The sequence below is a fragment of the Prionailurus bengalensis genome, chromosome F2 (assembly GCF_016509475.1).
Source record: "Prionailurus bengalensis isolate Pbe53 chromosome F2, Fcat_Pben_1.1_paternal_pri, whole genome shotgun sequence".
Lineage (NCBI taxonomy): Eukaryota > Metazoa > Chordata > Mammalia > Carnivora > Felidae > Prionailurus > Prionailurus bengalensis.
In genome coordinates this window covers 28,159,464-28,175,207 of record NC_057353.1, presented here as the reverse complement: position 1 = coordinate 28,175,207, position 15,744 = coordinate 28,159,464, and the positions used below count along the sequence as shown (strand labels likewise).

Sequence of the window (15,744 nt, the reverse complement as noted above, 5' to 3'; positions counted from 1 at the left end):
TAGAACCCAAGCTAAAAGGTATGTCAGAGGATTTAAAACTGTGCCTTCACAGTGAATAGAAAGCCTTCGGGGAATAGGGCAACTGAAGAAACGAGAGTTGTGGGTAATGAGAAAAAAGGAAACACTATTTACACGTTCTTATAAAGAACATTATGGAGGCATGAAGGCAATAGAATGTGGCTTATGTGTCTAGTACATGCTGGGTATTTTTCCTATCCCCTCTCATTTAATCATCTTCAGTTAATAGAGAGGACCCAAGAAGGTAAATGACTTTCTCAAGGTCAAGAAATTAGGTGCAGACTGGGTTTGAATCCAGATCCTTCTTGGTCCCCCACCCATGCTCTCATTGCTGCACTGCATTCTCTCCATCTGAAAGCTCGAAAGCTGTGAATTAAAGAGTCACCCAAACATACTTGGAGGGCTGCAGCTTTCGTGATGTTTTCTTTTCTGAATGCCTGACGCAGGGCATGTTTTCTATATAGTATTCGGATGTCAAGAATATGAGGGCAACATCACAGATTTTATTTAGCGACAAACAGGGTACGAAGTACAGTGGAAGACAATGGCTGACATTGAGTGCCGAGAGGTATTTCTCATACCGGGAAAGGAAGAAGTATTTTTCATACCTTTAGGCTCCTGAGGTCCAACTGGAATGCTTGTGGCGATGGGGCGACTTCTGTACAGAGGAGAGGGAATGAAAAGCTGCCAAAACAAATCAAAAAGAAAAGGGAGTAACAAGTTTCAGGCTTTTTTTAGGACAGCTTATGACTCCATGATCTAATTTATTAATTTTCTCGAATCTACTCTACTAGTGTTATAACTCAGTCTGTATTTGTGAAATTTTTTAAAAAGTTTATTTGTTTTGAAAGAGAGAGAGAAAGAAAGTGTGCACGCACAAGTGGGGGAGGGGCAGAGACAGAGGGGGAGGGCGGAGAGAGAATCCCAAGCAGGCTCCATATTGCTGTTGCAGAGCCCTCTGTGGGACTTGAACCCACAAACTGTGAGATCAGGACCTGAGCCCAAGTGAAGAGCCGGTTGCTTAACCAACTGAGCCACCCAGGAGCACCCGCATTTGTGAATTTTTAATGTAAACAGAGGCTCTGATACTTCAGAATGAAGAAATATAATCTGGGGGTTTCCTAGGCAATGAGTGAACATATGAGAAAGGGAGTGTAACAATAGAACATGTACCTCTCATAGCTGCAGAAGAAGAAGGAATCGTGCAAAGATTTTTCTTCCATAATACAATTTTTTTTATGTCAACACATTTTCCATATGGATAAATGAGTAGCAAGGAAGAGCAGGATGGCGATGAATAATAAACTACATGAAAAGCAAAGAAAACTAGTGCGTCCAGAAGGCTTAACTTACTGTATAACCAAGAGTGCGAAATTGGCCCAAGAGGGTTATATCATTGAAAATTTGGAATTAAATGGAAAATAAACATTTAATTTGATCCTCAGATGTGATTTTTAAAATTACTTTTGCATTAGAATGTCTTTACGGTTTAATGGATTCTGATTGTGCTCACTGATGACCTTTTTGACTCTTTAGACCATTTCAAATTCTAAAACATCAAGGGAACCATTTCCCAAAGTGTAAACGTAGACGTAATTGGATTTTTAACGCTTAGAAATCAGGATGAACAATTTTAAGTTAAAGAGAAATGTGGAGAAGATGAAGTGACATATTGTGGATTTAGCAGGAAAATTCTTCGTGTGTTCCCCAGCTACAACTCTGCTAACTACACTGTGCTCGTAGATTACTGGAAGGCAGATATCATAGAAGAAAGGGTGTTCCTATACCGGGTGAAGCAGTGAAAGCTGGAAAAGTGACTCATTGCTTCTAAATAGGAGCTATTTCAGTTTCCTTTCATTTGTGGGTTTTTTAGTTCAGTGCAAGAATATATAATGTGACTTCTAGATGTTCCATTCTCTAGAACAATTTATTCTAAAACACAGTTTGTTCTCTAGTGAATTTAAAATGGGTAAAAGAAAACAGTTTTCTAAGTTTAGGGATAGGAAGTAAAAAGGGAGAAATATGCAGAAGGAATTAAGAAAGGTGAGTCACTTGCTAGTAAACTTCAGAGTCTCAGAATTAAATCGGTTTTCCCCTTAGTACCAAGGGCAAGTCAGTGATAACATAATTAGAGCTTCGCACCAAGGATGTGTTCGAAATATGGTGTTTGCCAGGAGACACCTTCCTCCTTTGGGTTCGATTTTATTTCCTTCTAGAAAAATTCCCAGATTAAGGCACTTTGTGAAAGGATCCACTCTCTTGATTTTTTTTTTCCTTTCATTCTAAAGAACTTGTAAGTTTTTAGGGAACAGAAAATCTAAAATATGTGAGATAATCCCCCCCCCCCAAATATTGAATGTAAATGTAAAAATCCGAAGGATAATAGAATTTATTTTGCTTGTAAAATTTTCATATTTCATGTTTTTCTGTGGCCTCTTCCTTCCCTTTGTTTCTCATTTCACCACGGGAATTTGATCAAAAACAAAAGAACAAGAAGATGTCACTTACAGTATGGTAATGGTTATAGGCTATTAAAGATATTATAGAATATTTGATCCAGTTATTATTTTTTTATTATTGAGTTGGTGTTCTTCATATATTTTGGAAATCAATTCTTTTTTTTTTAACATTTTTTTTAACGTTTATTTATTTTTGAGACAGAGAGAGACAGACGTTGAACGGGGGACGGTCAGAGAGAGAGGGAGACACAGAATCTGAAACAGGCTCTGGGCTCCGAGCTGTCAGCACAGAGCCTGAGGCGGGGCTCGAACTCACGGACTGCAAGATCATGACCTGAGCCGAAGTTGGACGCTTAACCGACTGAGCCACCCAGGCACCCCTGGAAATCGATTCTTTATTACACATATGGTTTTGCAAATATTTATTCCCATTCAGTAGGTTGACTTTCCATTTTGTTGATTTTTTTCTGTGCAGAAGCCTTTTAGTTTAATATCGTCCCACTTGTCTATTTTTGCTTTTGTTACCTATGGTTTTGGTGTCATATCCCAGAAAAATGGTACAGCAGCTGTGGAAAACAGTGTGCAGATTCCTTGAGAAGTTAAAATTAGAACTACCGTATGATCCAGCGATCCCCCTTCTGGGCATAAATCCAAGGGAAATCAGACTCTAGAAGAAATATCTGCAGTCCTACATTCATCGCAGCATTATTCACAATAGCCAAGACATGGAAACAACTCAAGTGTCCACTGACACACGAATGGATAAAGAAAATGTAGTATATGTATTCAATAGACTGCTATTCAGGCTCAAAAAAGAAAGAAATCCTGCCGTTTGTGGCAACATAGATGAACCTGGAGGACATTATGCTGAGTAAAATAAGCCAGTCATAGAAGGACAAATACCTCATGATTCTACTTATATGAGGGATCTAACATAGTCAAACTCATACAGGCAGAGAATGTAATAGTGGTTGCCGGAGCGGGAGGGTGGGAGAAATGGACAGCTGTTGTCCAATAAAGTTTTAGTTATGCAAGATGAATACATTCTAGAGTTCTATTAAAAAAACAAAACAAAAACAAAGGGACACAAGGAAACTTTTGGAGGCGATAGATATGTCCGTTGTCTTTATCGGCGATGGTATCCTGAATGTTTGCATATGCCCAAACTCATGAAATAGTGCATGAACTATGTGCAGGGGTTTTGTTTTTGTTTTTGTTTTTGCTTTTGGTGTATAAATTACACTTCAATAAAGCTGTCAAAAATTCTGGACTATTTGAAACTGACAGAAAAGTACAGAGAATAATATAAGAAACTGATACTTAGCCATCACCCAGTATTTTAAAATATTAACATTTTATCTTCTCTTCTTTTTTCTTCAAATCATAAATTACAGAGAAGGTTAAGACTCTTGGCTACCTTACTGTGATCCCATCCCCTCTCTCCCCAAAGATAAAAACGGTTCTCATGAATTTTATGTTTAAGTTTCCCATGCGGGAACTTCATGAGCAAAGAGAATCCTACATATGTCGCCGTCAGGTTTGCAGCTTGGTAAACGGCTCAGTAGAGCAGGTTGGCCATGCTGCATGAAGTTGGCGATGTAGCTCTGCCATGAAGGAGGGATTCTACTGCAGGGTGTAAGGCCAGAGCAAATCTTGCTGGTTTGCACAGGGAGACATGTCCATTTCATTGCAGCATTGTTGGAAGCAATAAAAATTACTTAGTTAGAAATTATTTTTATTGTTAAAAACATTTGTGTCAAACTTACTTTCCATGGCTAGATGTGTATGAAATGAGGAGAGAAAAAAAAGTAAACAATACAAAAGTGTGAAAAAGAAAAAAATCTTTAAGACAGATGTAAATGTTTTGTTAGGCTGTACACTTTTTAAGCTTTATTTCAATCGGTTGGATGAGCAGTAATCATATCCTTCCAGCTCAAAGTGTGGTCCATGGACCAGGGGAGGGGCAGGTTCTTGGGGTATGTGTGTTAGAAATGCTGACTTTCAGGCCCCACTCTAGGTTTACTGAGTCAGAATCTGCATTTTAACAAAAACCCCGGGTGATTTGTATGCATAGTGGTTTGAAAGCACAGGTCTAGAGCAGCTGCCCTCAGTTTTTACGTCTCAGCAGGCCGATGGGTCAAGATGAGCTGCGAGGTGAATGCAAATACACCATTAGTAATGATCAAGTACACACTTTGCTGAACAATTTAAAGAAAAGAGCAAATGTGAACTATTTCACATGGTACCGGCACTCAAATTCATGTGCATTTCCTGAGTGAAAGAAGAAGCATCGAGGTGGTCTGTAGAGATAGGGATGTGCAATGCCACATTGCAAATATCGGAGCGATTGTGATGGGATCCCGTGGGGGGAGGCACGTGCTTTGTGACTGTGAGAGGTGACTGACTCGCAGAGTCAGAATCCCAGGTAATTGATAACCAACGGTAACAGGTATCTGCTCTCAGAGAGGACCATGTACTCATTGAACAAATATTTACTCATCCTTTGCATATGCTACCTCCTCGGCTAGACCCCAGGGAGCAGTGGTGCCCACCACAGACACAGTCCATGTCCCAACAGAACCTACGGGCTCTCAGGGGAGGCAGCATGACTGTCATACGTTAACAAGTATGACTGTCCAATGAATCTTATAGGAAGAGAGGCATGAATCTTACAAAGATAGTTAAGCAGTTAGGTAGGTAGATAGACAGTTGAGAGATTGGTAGATGATAGATAGTTGATACGTAGAAAGATACATTGATAGAATGAGGACATACAGCAGAGCCGTCTATTGGAGTCCATGTGCCAGATGGCCACACATTAGAAGCTTTTGAAATGTTAGAGAGAAATGTCTGATGTTAACAGAATATGTGTAATTATTAGAATATGCAGATGCAAAGAAAAGCAGGACGGCAAAACCTTGGGGCACTGGCTTTAAATACAATGGCCAGTCAGGTGGGATTTGTAAAAATTATTTACCATGATTAGATAAACATACAAATCCAGAAGAGCAGTAGGTTATTTGTGAAGAGGCGTTTGGAAACCTTGATTCAAATATTATCCAGACTTCTCAAGACTCCTTTCTGAAGCTTTTAGATGCACCTACTGTTTAATTATACACTGAAGCCCATGCTTCTCCCCTGGTGCAGGGAGCTGTAACCAGCTCTCTCTCAAGGGTCTCCCAGGGAACTCCCAAACATTTTTTATTTGAAGAAATGAACACATGTGAAGTAGTTTGGTTTTTAAAAATGTCTTCTTTGAGGCACTTGGGTGGGTCAGTCAGTTAAGCATCTGACTCTTGATTTTGGCTCAGGTCATGATCTCATAGTTGTGAGATCAAGCCCCACATCAGGCTCTGTGCTGCCAGTGCAGAACCTGCTTGGGATTCTCTCTCTCGATTTCTCTCTCTGCTCCTCCCCTGATTCCCCTCTCTCTCTCTCACTCATTCTCTCTCAAAATAAATAAATTAACTTTAAGAAATACAAATAAAATGTATTCTCTACTACCTACTACTGCTATTTTCCTAGCCTGCCACCATGACAGAGAGACAATAGACAAGGGAACTACTCAGGGGCCCTATCTGGCAATTTAGGTTTATTGAGAATATGCTGGTGTCATATCAGAAAACTAGTGTGTCAGGCAAACATTATAACCATAACTAAATATATATTATATGATGCATAAAAATACATATATAACATACACACACACCCACATATATATGTATCTGTCTATATATATGTGGGTATGGGTGTGTGTTCTCCTAGCATTTCCTTTTCCTCAGCACTCCTGATGCTATTTCCAGTTTATTACCTCCTTAGAGAAGGGCTAAGACAGCAGAAAGAGAGAGAAACAAACCCAGAATTTTCCTTTGAGTTTTGAATTTCAAAAACCAAACATAGCCTTCAGAGGAGAAAAGGCATGAACGTTAAGTTTGGGAGATCCTAATAAAGAAAACAAACCTGTCTCCCCTGATGATCTGATTGGATAAATGTCCTCTGATCCATAGGACAGAGCGTCAGAAGGCAAGTGAGAAGAGCACTGGGCCCTTGATAAGGTGGGTGAGGGGCTATTTCCTGTGCTTCTGAGAGGCCAAGGCTCAGAAGGGCAATAAAAGACCAGATACGTTTAGGGGACCCAGAGCAGAGATAGGCTGGGCCGTGATTCTCAGACTTGGGAGGATAGCAGAACTCCCTAGAAGGAATTAATGTCTTCAAGTGGATTTAGGCAGAGGAGGTTTAGTTGGCCAGGGAGACCTTCACTTCCCCAGGGTGATATGGCACCAAAGAGCAATTCCGGTTGCCTGCGGCGGCACAGAGGTTAGATCATGCTGTAGGTAGCATAGTCTCCATGGCCCAAACTGGTGTGGAGGCTGCAGGATGAGCAGTTGGAGACAGCTGAGGCTGAGCTGGACTAAGGGCACCTGCAGTTGAGAGGCAGGGATGACACCTGGCTGGTGGGCCGATAGGAACAGACTCATCTGACTCAGATGTCTGTTCTCCCAGGCCATAGCTCCAAGCCTGGCACTCCGCCAATGCTCCAGAATTGTCGTGTTACCTCAGAATAGGAAGGGTGCAGAACTGATAAAAAATTTGGTTTTCAACTCAGGAGAATGAGGATTCAAAGTACAAACTGAGTTGAAAAAATAACGCCCCAGTTCTTCACATTAATTTTTTTGCCTAAAGTTTGTGCTCATCACAGTAGCTTTCTCAATATTTGTGTGGGATGGAGGTTTGGAGATGAGGTACCTTTAGGGAAGAAGGGGATTGTCTTTCTCCTTCTCTCTCCTTCTTACCTTAACACATTGGGTTATCTGTGATGGAAGCATTTCTGTTCCTCTGGTTTACTTCTATCTTTCCCTAATTTGTTCATCAATATCGCTCTTCTCTATTGCTTGCCCCAGAGACAAAGCAGACAATACCAAACCTAGAAATATGTCTGAGGACACCCTCAGACAGATGTCAGATAACACCCATTTCTCACAGGATTATGAAGGCATCAGAAGTTCTGTCAGCTCCCAGAACCACTTGCCTTGTCTTCTGAGGCCCAAGTTATTCTGGGGGGGGGGTGGGGTAAGGATGCAGAGTCTTTATAGCTTAGTGAACAGATATCAAACACGTAGAGAGAGGAAAGGGATGGTGAAAATATAGGAAAGGTGGAAAAGACTTAAGGATTTAGTTGGAGAGAAGGGAAAAAGTGGAAGTGTGGCCACAATTTCCTTGTGGAAAATGTATACTAGTTTGCTTATCTGTCATTTCACCTGCCAGGGGGAATATGTTTCGTGGAAGATTGTACTGAGTCAAATATATGCCTTATACAGGTGCTTTATGTGGACCTGTGAGCACTCGGGAGCAATGTCTAACTCCCTGGAGAGCTGAGAATTCTGTAAGATTTTTAAAAGCTTTTTTTCCTTTGTTGAGGTAGATTCGTTTACATGGAAACCTCACCCTTGCTGCTCTGCTCCTGTGTTACTGGCAGCTTAGCCAGAGGGCAGCACAAGGGCACCGTTTCTATACTCAGAGCAACAGAAGTCATTGTTGTCATGACAGAGAGAATCATTCCGTTATCTTTGGGTGCCCCACCCTCCCTGTTCCAAGGTGGAATAGGTTCCTGGTCCATTTTATTGTTGAACAACATGGATGTACCTAGAGTGTATTATGCTAAGTGAAATAAGTCGGACAGAGAAAGGCAAATATCGTACAATTTCACCTATACGAAATTTGAGGATTTAAGAAATTAAGCATTTAATAATTTAAATTGAGAATTTAAGAAACAAAACAAATGAATAACCAAAAAGCAGAATCAGACCTATAAATGCAGAGAACAAACTGATGGGTGCTAGAGGAAGGAGGGGGAGGGGATGGGCAAAATGGGTGAAGGGGAGTGGGTGATACAGGCTTCCAGTTATGGAATATGTAAGTCATGGGAATAAAAGGTACAGCCTAGGGAGTATAATCACTGGTGTAATAGCGTTGCATGGGGACAGATGGTAGCTACAATTGTGGTGAACATGGGATCACACAGAGAAGTTGAATTACAACGGTCGTACCCCTGAAACTAATGCAACCTGTGTCAACTATACTCAAGTGAAAAACAAACACACAAACAAACGCACAAACAAAAACGAAAGCCCTCCGTGGAAAGCGCCTTGTTTCCCATCCAGTCAAGCTGGCCGTGTGTTGTTCACCATGGGAACTGGCTGCCATTCTACCAGTGAAGGTAATGGGCGCTTGGTGCGTTGTGGTCACGCTGTCATGGAGAAGACCTGTGGATAGTGTTCCGCACCACCTGCATTCGAAGAGGAAATCACCCCAGGCTGGTTACGTCTAAGGTCGATGCTTGTCTAGAAAGCTGAAGCCCAGCGCCACTTAGAACAGTGTGGGGTGGTGGGTGGCGAGTGCCCGGGAGGACACAAGGAGGGAGGAGAGGCATGTGCTACTCAGGATCCCAGGCTGCAGCTTTGTCTGTGTGAAGAAGCCAACTCAGTACTTATCTGCTCCAGACAGATAGAGCTCCTGTGCTGCGTTTCCCACATTGGGGAGCAATAAAACAGATGAGGAAGGAGAAAGAGGTGGGGCAGTGGTGGGAGACCAGAGGAAAGGCTCCATCGACTAAGGGCGGGCTGCTGTGTCTCTGTCTGGTAGCTTTTCTTTCCCGATACCCCACCCTTAACATGTGGCTGGTGTCCATTAAATATGTGTTGAAGGAATGAATAAATATTTGGGGGTGTAATGGTTTTGACTACAGTTACTTTAGTAATTAAGTTATTGGTATGTAAGTAATTAATAATGGTATGATAAGCATTTTGTCTATTTTTTTTGTCATCTATAGTCCTGATAGGTTTTTTTTTTAATGTCCAATTGTCATAAAATTGTGTAACAGTTAGCTATGATGGTCAGACAAAACCTAGTCAATAAAAATGACTGTAGGCCAAGCAGCTCTGTGGAGGTTTTTTTGTATTTCCAAAAACATGATCTTAGACCCCAGAAAGAGGAATCTCTGTATATAGAAAAATTAACCACTACGCCCTCCTCACCACCAGGGAAGCAAATGGGATCTGAGAGAGAATGCATTCAATAATTGCACCATCTATGATGACGGCTCAGGCAGAGCCATTATTCTTTCATGTGAAAGGTGAGTGCTTTGCAAGGCAGGAAAGAAGCAAGAGTCTCTGAACACCAAGGTCTTATTTCTCAAAGAGTAGGAGGAAGACCCCATGAATGCGAAGAATGTGCTTTCTTCTATATGATTATACTCCCCTTTCTTAGATGGTTCTAGAGGGACATGGCTCAGCCATTATTGCTAAACAGCTTCTACTGGCTCCTTCTACTCATGGGTGCACAGCCGATGGTTCCCCTCAGAACCAGCAAAAGCCTGAGCAAAGAAAAACGTCTATTCCAAGTTTGCTGAAGTCTGAGGTAGCAGACTTGGCGGTAATGCAGAAAGAGATGAAGATATCCATAGACTTTTCATGGGAGAGAAGCAGAATTTTCCTAGGGGCGAAGGGGAGGGAGTCCGAGGAAAGGTGAGTTTTCCAAGGGAAGAAAGGATCAAAGTGTCACAGTGGGAAAGGAATGGGGCCTCTGGGAATGTAGGGTTAGGGAACAAGAGAATTCCCACGGGGTAAGAGGTCCTCCAAAGGCCTGGATGGAAGAGCTGCATTTTCTGATGCTTTTTCTTGGTTCAGGGGAATGAGTTAATTAAATAAGGTTACCACTCCTGGTCTTATTTTAGAGTCTTTTAAGATGCTTACTTGATCTTTCTGTAAAAGACTATTCAAACCTCTGTCAGAGGTCAAGGTCAGGGCTCCTTGTCCTTCTTACGTCCTGCTGGGTTACCAGGCTGAGGATATTGACCAGCAAACAACCCCAGAGAGATGGTAAAGCCCATTTCATAAACTCCCTCTCCAGAAAGGGGCTGATGATACACATTGATCTATCCTTTAAGGTAAAAAGGCGTTCCTTGCACATTGCATTTCATAGAAACCTACCCTCCACCGTCTTTGCCAAAGATGAAGGTGTCCTATGGACCAGGGTGATTCTACAAGTCAGAATTTTTGTTGCTTGTTGTTTGAAAGAATTGGAAGTTAAAGCATTAGTTTTCTTCTAAGTTTCACCCTTTAATGACATTCCTAAATGAGAATTTTAAGTATTCCAAAATATAAGAAGACAAAATTAGAAAAATAAAAACTCTTTCTGCAAGGTGTTAGAATTTCATTAGACAAACTTATGCTTACTTTAGTCTTATCTACATTTTATATATATTGGGTATATGGCATTATTTTCCAGGTCATCTTAACATGTCATTTAATGTCCATTTAAGCCCGTACATTTCTCTACGTGTATCTGGTATATTTTTGTTTTCCAGTGGGAATCCACATCTGTTATATGTATTATACAATTAGGTGTAGCATTGCTTGGATGTTGCAGATTCAACTGACAGGCCCTTATCGATTTGTGATCTTTCCTGCATAATGAAAACATGAGATTAAGTCTGGTATTTGAGTCTGGTTCCTTCTTACCATTAATCCTCTTTTGCAGACAATTGTTTCCTTAGCAACTGTACTAAGTTACTGAATATATTACTTAACCTGTTACTCAGGGGCTTCTCTCAAGGTGAACTGGATTCATTTTCATCTTTTTTATTTTTTCATAAGCTTGTTTTGTTAATTATAGTCCTTACTTGACAGCACTCCTTGCTTTTAGTGTTGCACTCACTTTGCACAATTTGTAGGGAAAATCAATCGTTAAGCCTCTGGAATTTCACCTAATGCACATTATGCGGTCACTTGGCTCACAGAGAAGACTTTTCGTGGTACCATTAAGTGTGCTTTTAATTGTATGAAAAAGACTCCAGTATTTGTAAATCTACTTCTCATTCCCAAGCATCTTGAATTTAGTCAATAATTAAGTGAATCAGTGGAGACAGAAGATTTTTTGTATCAATAAAGGGGTTGTCTCTCAAAATTAACCTGATAAAGTATCATTTAGCAGAGTTAGTCCATCAATCGGGGAAACACATGAGGTTTTCCATTTCTTTTGAATTCTTTTTTTGCAATATTGAAATGTCTGAGAGTTCATTACATTTTACAGGCCAAGAAAGAGCACTAGGAAACTTGCAAATTCTCCTTAAGAACATGAGGAGGGAAGGAGTGTGATGATTGGAATTCACATCCTGCAGACGTGTGCATTCTCACTATAGTTCAGCTCACTATAGCTTCTCCAAATACCTTCCAAGGAGAGAAGCCAGACAGGATTCTACAAATGTGTGGAATGTCACCTGGACATTAACTGGGATTCCCAAGGGACAGAGGTTAAGATAGAACTGCCACTGCTCTTATATAGAACCCATGATAGAGCCCACAGAAGTGCTGAGGTTCAGAAGTCCTGCACTAGACCTTTCTCTTTTAAATGAACAGAGGCACCACGTTTGGAAGGCCAATTCAAATGCAAGTGGCCGCCAAGTGCCAAGCATGGAAAACGTAGCCTATTGTTTACAGTTTGGCAAGTCCCTCCTCAAGGTGGATTCTGGGAAAGAGAGGATGTTGATTTCTCTTGGTTCTAAATAGATTCAGTACCAAACGACACATTGTGGTTAAGCCTAGAAACGTCCTTTGTGCACTTCTTATCTATCTTTCTGATGACTTATTTCTATTTTGACTTATGAATGCTCACTTCTTGGCTGCTGGGTTTCCTGGCTAAGGTTTTTCATGGGTTCCTGCAAGGTACATGTCAATGAATGGACAGAGCTAGAAGTTCTGACCCACTTAATATGTCTTTTACCAACCTATGTTTGCTTCATCACTATCACTACTGGTTGGTACAAAGTTTCTCTTTCAGTATTATACTGAAAACAAACTTCTCCATATTCCCCCATAATGTTTACATAAATTAATATTACCATAGCCATTTTGCTGAATTTTTTCTGATTGCCTTTTAGAGAAGTGGGAAAGTCCACACAGGGCTTCTGGTTCTAGCTCTACTTTCAAAGAATGGGGAATTGATATTAAAGTGTCTACTTGAGGATGCCAGTCCCCAGAAGAGCTGGAAAATATCTTTATGGGATTACCCATACCTCACCAGAAAGGAGTTTTCAATGTAAGGAGTCTTCAGGGTAGTTAGTAACTTGCTCCTCAGTCTATAGTCTATGGCCCAACATTCCCCCTTAGGGGTTAGCTAGGAGGAGGGAGATCTTTAGTTATAAATGTACTGGGCATGTCTTTGTCTTTAGGTCTCCTTGTTCATGGTAGGAGACATAGCCACAGGCTACAGTCTTTGAGATGCTAATAAGTATTGAGAGATGAAATGGAAAGTATAGTGTTTCTCAAATTTATTTAAATATAGGTTATCTTCTCATGGGAGAATTTTAAGCAACACTTACTTACAATAATATGTTGGGAAATTGTATGGCAAATTTATATTTTCACGCCAGAGTTTATGAAGACAATTCGATCACCTTGTTCTTGCCCTCTCAGGAAGGCAGGGCCAAATCAATAAGAAGTGTCTCAGAGTCATTTGTATGTGTCCGCACAGGAGTCTGAAAGTGCAAAGACTTGAATGAGAATTATCTAAGTTAAAAGGCTACATAACACTTCTTCTGAAGAGAATCTGAAAGGATTAGGGATCCACAGAATTCCTTTCTAAAGTTATTTAATGAATATGAAAGTTAAAAATTAATTGTGGATATAATTATGGGCTTTGTGGAAAACTGTAGACTTTGGGACACCATGTTAATTGAAATCGGTTTTTTAGTATGCTTCATTGTGTTCTCACTACATACTGAGCTTTGTGTAGATTGTACCAGAGCCTCCATTCATGAGGCTTCTATTCAATACTGGAGGATTTTAAAAAGGAAATATAGAAAGATACACGCTACAGATGAATGAGATAGGAGAGAGTCTGTGTAAAAACCACCTACATGTACATGCCCTCATCTGCATATTCCAAAATATTGTAGTTGTGTAGATATCCATATTTATCATAATCAGTAAACATTTTGAAAACCTCTTTTGTGTTTATTACTGTTCTGGGAACTGAGTATATAGATTTAATTGAGAAAATCTCAGTTACTTTGAGGCTTCTTTGGTCTCTAAAGATACAACTGAGAAATCTTGTTAATGATCAGGAAGAGGAGTTACATGTAAACGAATTGAAGAATGTGAAATCGACTTGTCAGGCTTTACAACCTGGAAGTTCAGACTCCTCTTTTTGTTAGACTAACAGGAAATAGCTTGGTAGGCATAGCCTTGAAGCATGCTCTGACCTGTGTGCATCACTGATCAACAGGGAAGGAGAGAAAGCTGATATCCACTTGGAGAAGTCACTCCCATTGTTGGACTGGCTACTAAGAGGCAACTTACCATAAAATCAGGCCTTAAGATGTAAAGGATATGAAAGCTAAAGTTAAAGAAATTTTACCTTTTGATGTGTCTGGTACAGGCTTGGCTTGTGTCTATGTTGTTGATTATTATTATTATTGTAATAATAATTATTAATTTCAATAATTTTTATTAATTGTAATTATTAATAGGACTCTCTTTTAGTCTCAGAAGTGACCTAGTTTGTAAAATAAATAATATTCTCCTCTATTTAAAGAGGAAAGAATATGGGGCGCCTGGGTGGCTCAGTTGGTTGGGCATCTGACTTCAGCTCAAGTCATGATCTCACGGTCAGTGAGTTCGGGCCCCGCATCAGGCTCTGGGCTGCCGGCTTGAAACCTGGAGCCTGCTTAGGATTCTGTGTCTCCCTCTCTCTTTGCTCCTCCCCCGCTCGTTCTCTCTCTCTCTCTCTGTCTCTCTCAGGAATGAATAAACGTTAAAAAAAATGTGAAGAGCAAGAATATGGGGTTTGGGACTAGAGAGATCTTGGTTTTAATCCCAACTTTGATGTTTACCAGATCGATGACCTAGTGCAAATTACATAATCCCTTTGAGCTGCGGTCTTTTTCAGTAAGTGGAAATAATAATTCATTCAAAAGTTGTTGAAAAGCTTATATAAATGTAAAGTAGCCATCTGAATACCTGGCATATGGCAGACACTAAATGAATCGTGGCTACTTTGCTATTCTGATTGGTATTTTTAACTAAGGTTCAATTCCAGGAGAAGAGTGAGATAACAGAAATCCTCAGATAAGAGGTGATAGTTAAAGAAGGGTTCTAGTTTTTCTACCACCAGGGAAAGAGCATGTGTCCAACAGCCAAGGACACAGAGGACAAGGCCCAGTGAGGGCCTGGCAGAATCTGAGACAGGTGGTCAGACACTCACGCCAATAAGCTTGTTCGAAGGCAAAACATAGATCTTACCAAAGAAATGTGTCAAAAATCCAGTTAAATGGACCAAGCACACGTAGAAGCGTTGGGAAGAGAGTAGGCATTGTGGATCCAATCCACACCAGGTATTGGATCTATATATAGGATCCGAACTGAATCCCCGTTTCTACCCTATGATGGACTAAGTCTCCCAGTGATTTCCCCATCTATTCCAGACTAACAAAGGACCTAGATATTTTGAGTGTGCAGCTTTAGAACCTGTGGTTGAGCTAGCCTGGGAGGGAAAGGCTAACCTAACCACAGCTGATTTCTTTTTGTCCTGGTGGGGTAACATTCTATACATTAAAAACATTTTCATAGCAGGAAGGCTACAGAAGCTTCACCAAATTCTGTGACATCCAAAGGCTTGTGGAAATGAACTGCAACGATTTGTACTGTTTGTATGTATGAGTAAATTCTATTGAAATAACCTTGTTGTTTCAAGAAACAAAAATAATCTAACTTCTCATAAAATATAGTAGCATTTTATGGTAGTGTTATTTTTACAAGCATCTATGGTAAACAGAATTCGAATATACCCACCCCCTGTGTATACAATGTATAAAATTCTCCCCCACTGACTATTATTGGGACTTGTGAATATGATAGAATGTCATTCCCATGATTATATTATGTTATGTAGCAGAATGAATTTTGCAGATATAATTAAGGTCTCTAATGGCTTTGAATTACCGAAAAGATTATTGGGGTGGACCTGATCTAATAAGGTGGGTCCTTCAAAGAGGTAAAGAGACGAAAAGTAAGGGAGATTCTTTTCTTTTTAAAAATATCTTTTTAATGTTTATTTATTTTTGAGAGAGAGAGAGAGAGAGAGAGAGAGAGAGAACGCAAGTGGGGAGGGACAGAGAGAGAGAGGGAGACTGAATCTGAAGCAGGCTCCAGGCTCCGAGCTGTCAGCACAGAGCCCGATTTGGAGCTCAAACCCACAAACCGTGAGATCA

General features: G+C 40.5%; 1 long non-coding RNA gene across 1 annotated transcript in view; it reads right to left on the bottom strand.

The window, feature by feature from the left end:
* Positions 1-543: 543 nt before the first annotated feature.
* LOC122495514 overlaps positions 544-15,744 on the bottom strand; it is an 84,924-nt gene continuing 69,723 nt past the window's right edge. Inside the window, exon 3 of the long non-coding RNA XR_006300483.1 lies at positions 544-702. This is a non-coding gene — a long non-coding RNA (uncharacterized LOC122495514). The remainder of the gene's footprint in view (positions 703-15,744) is intronic.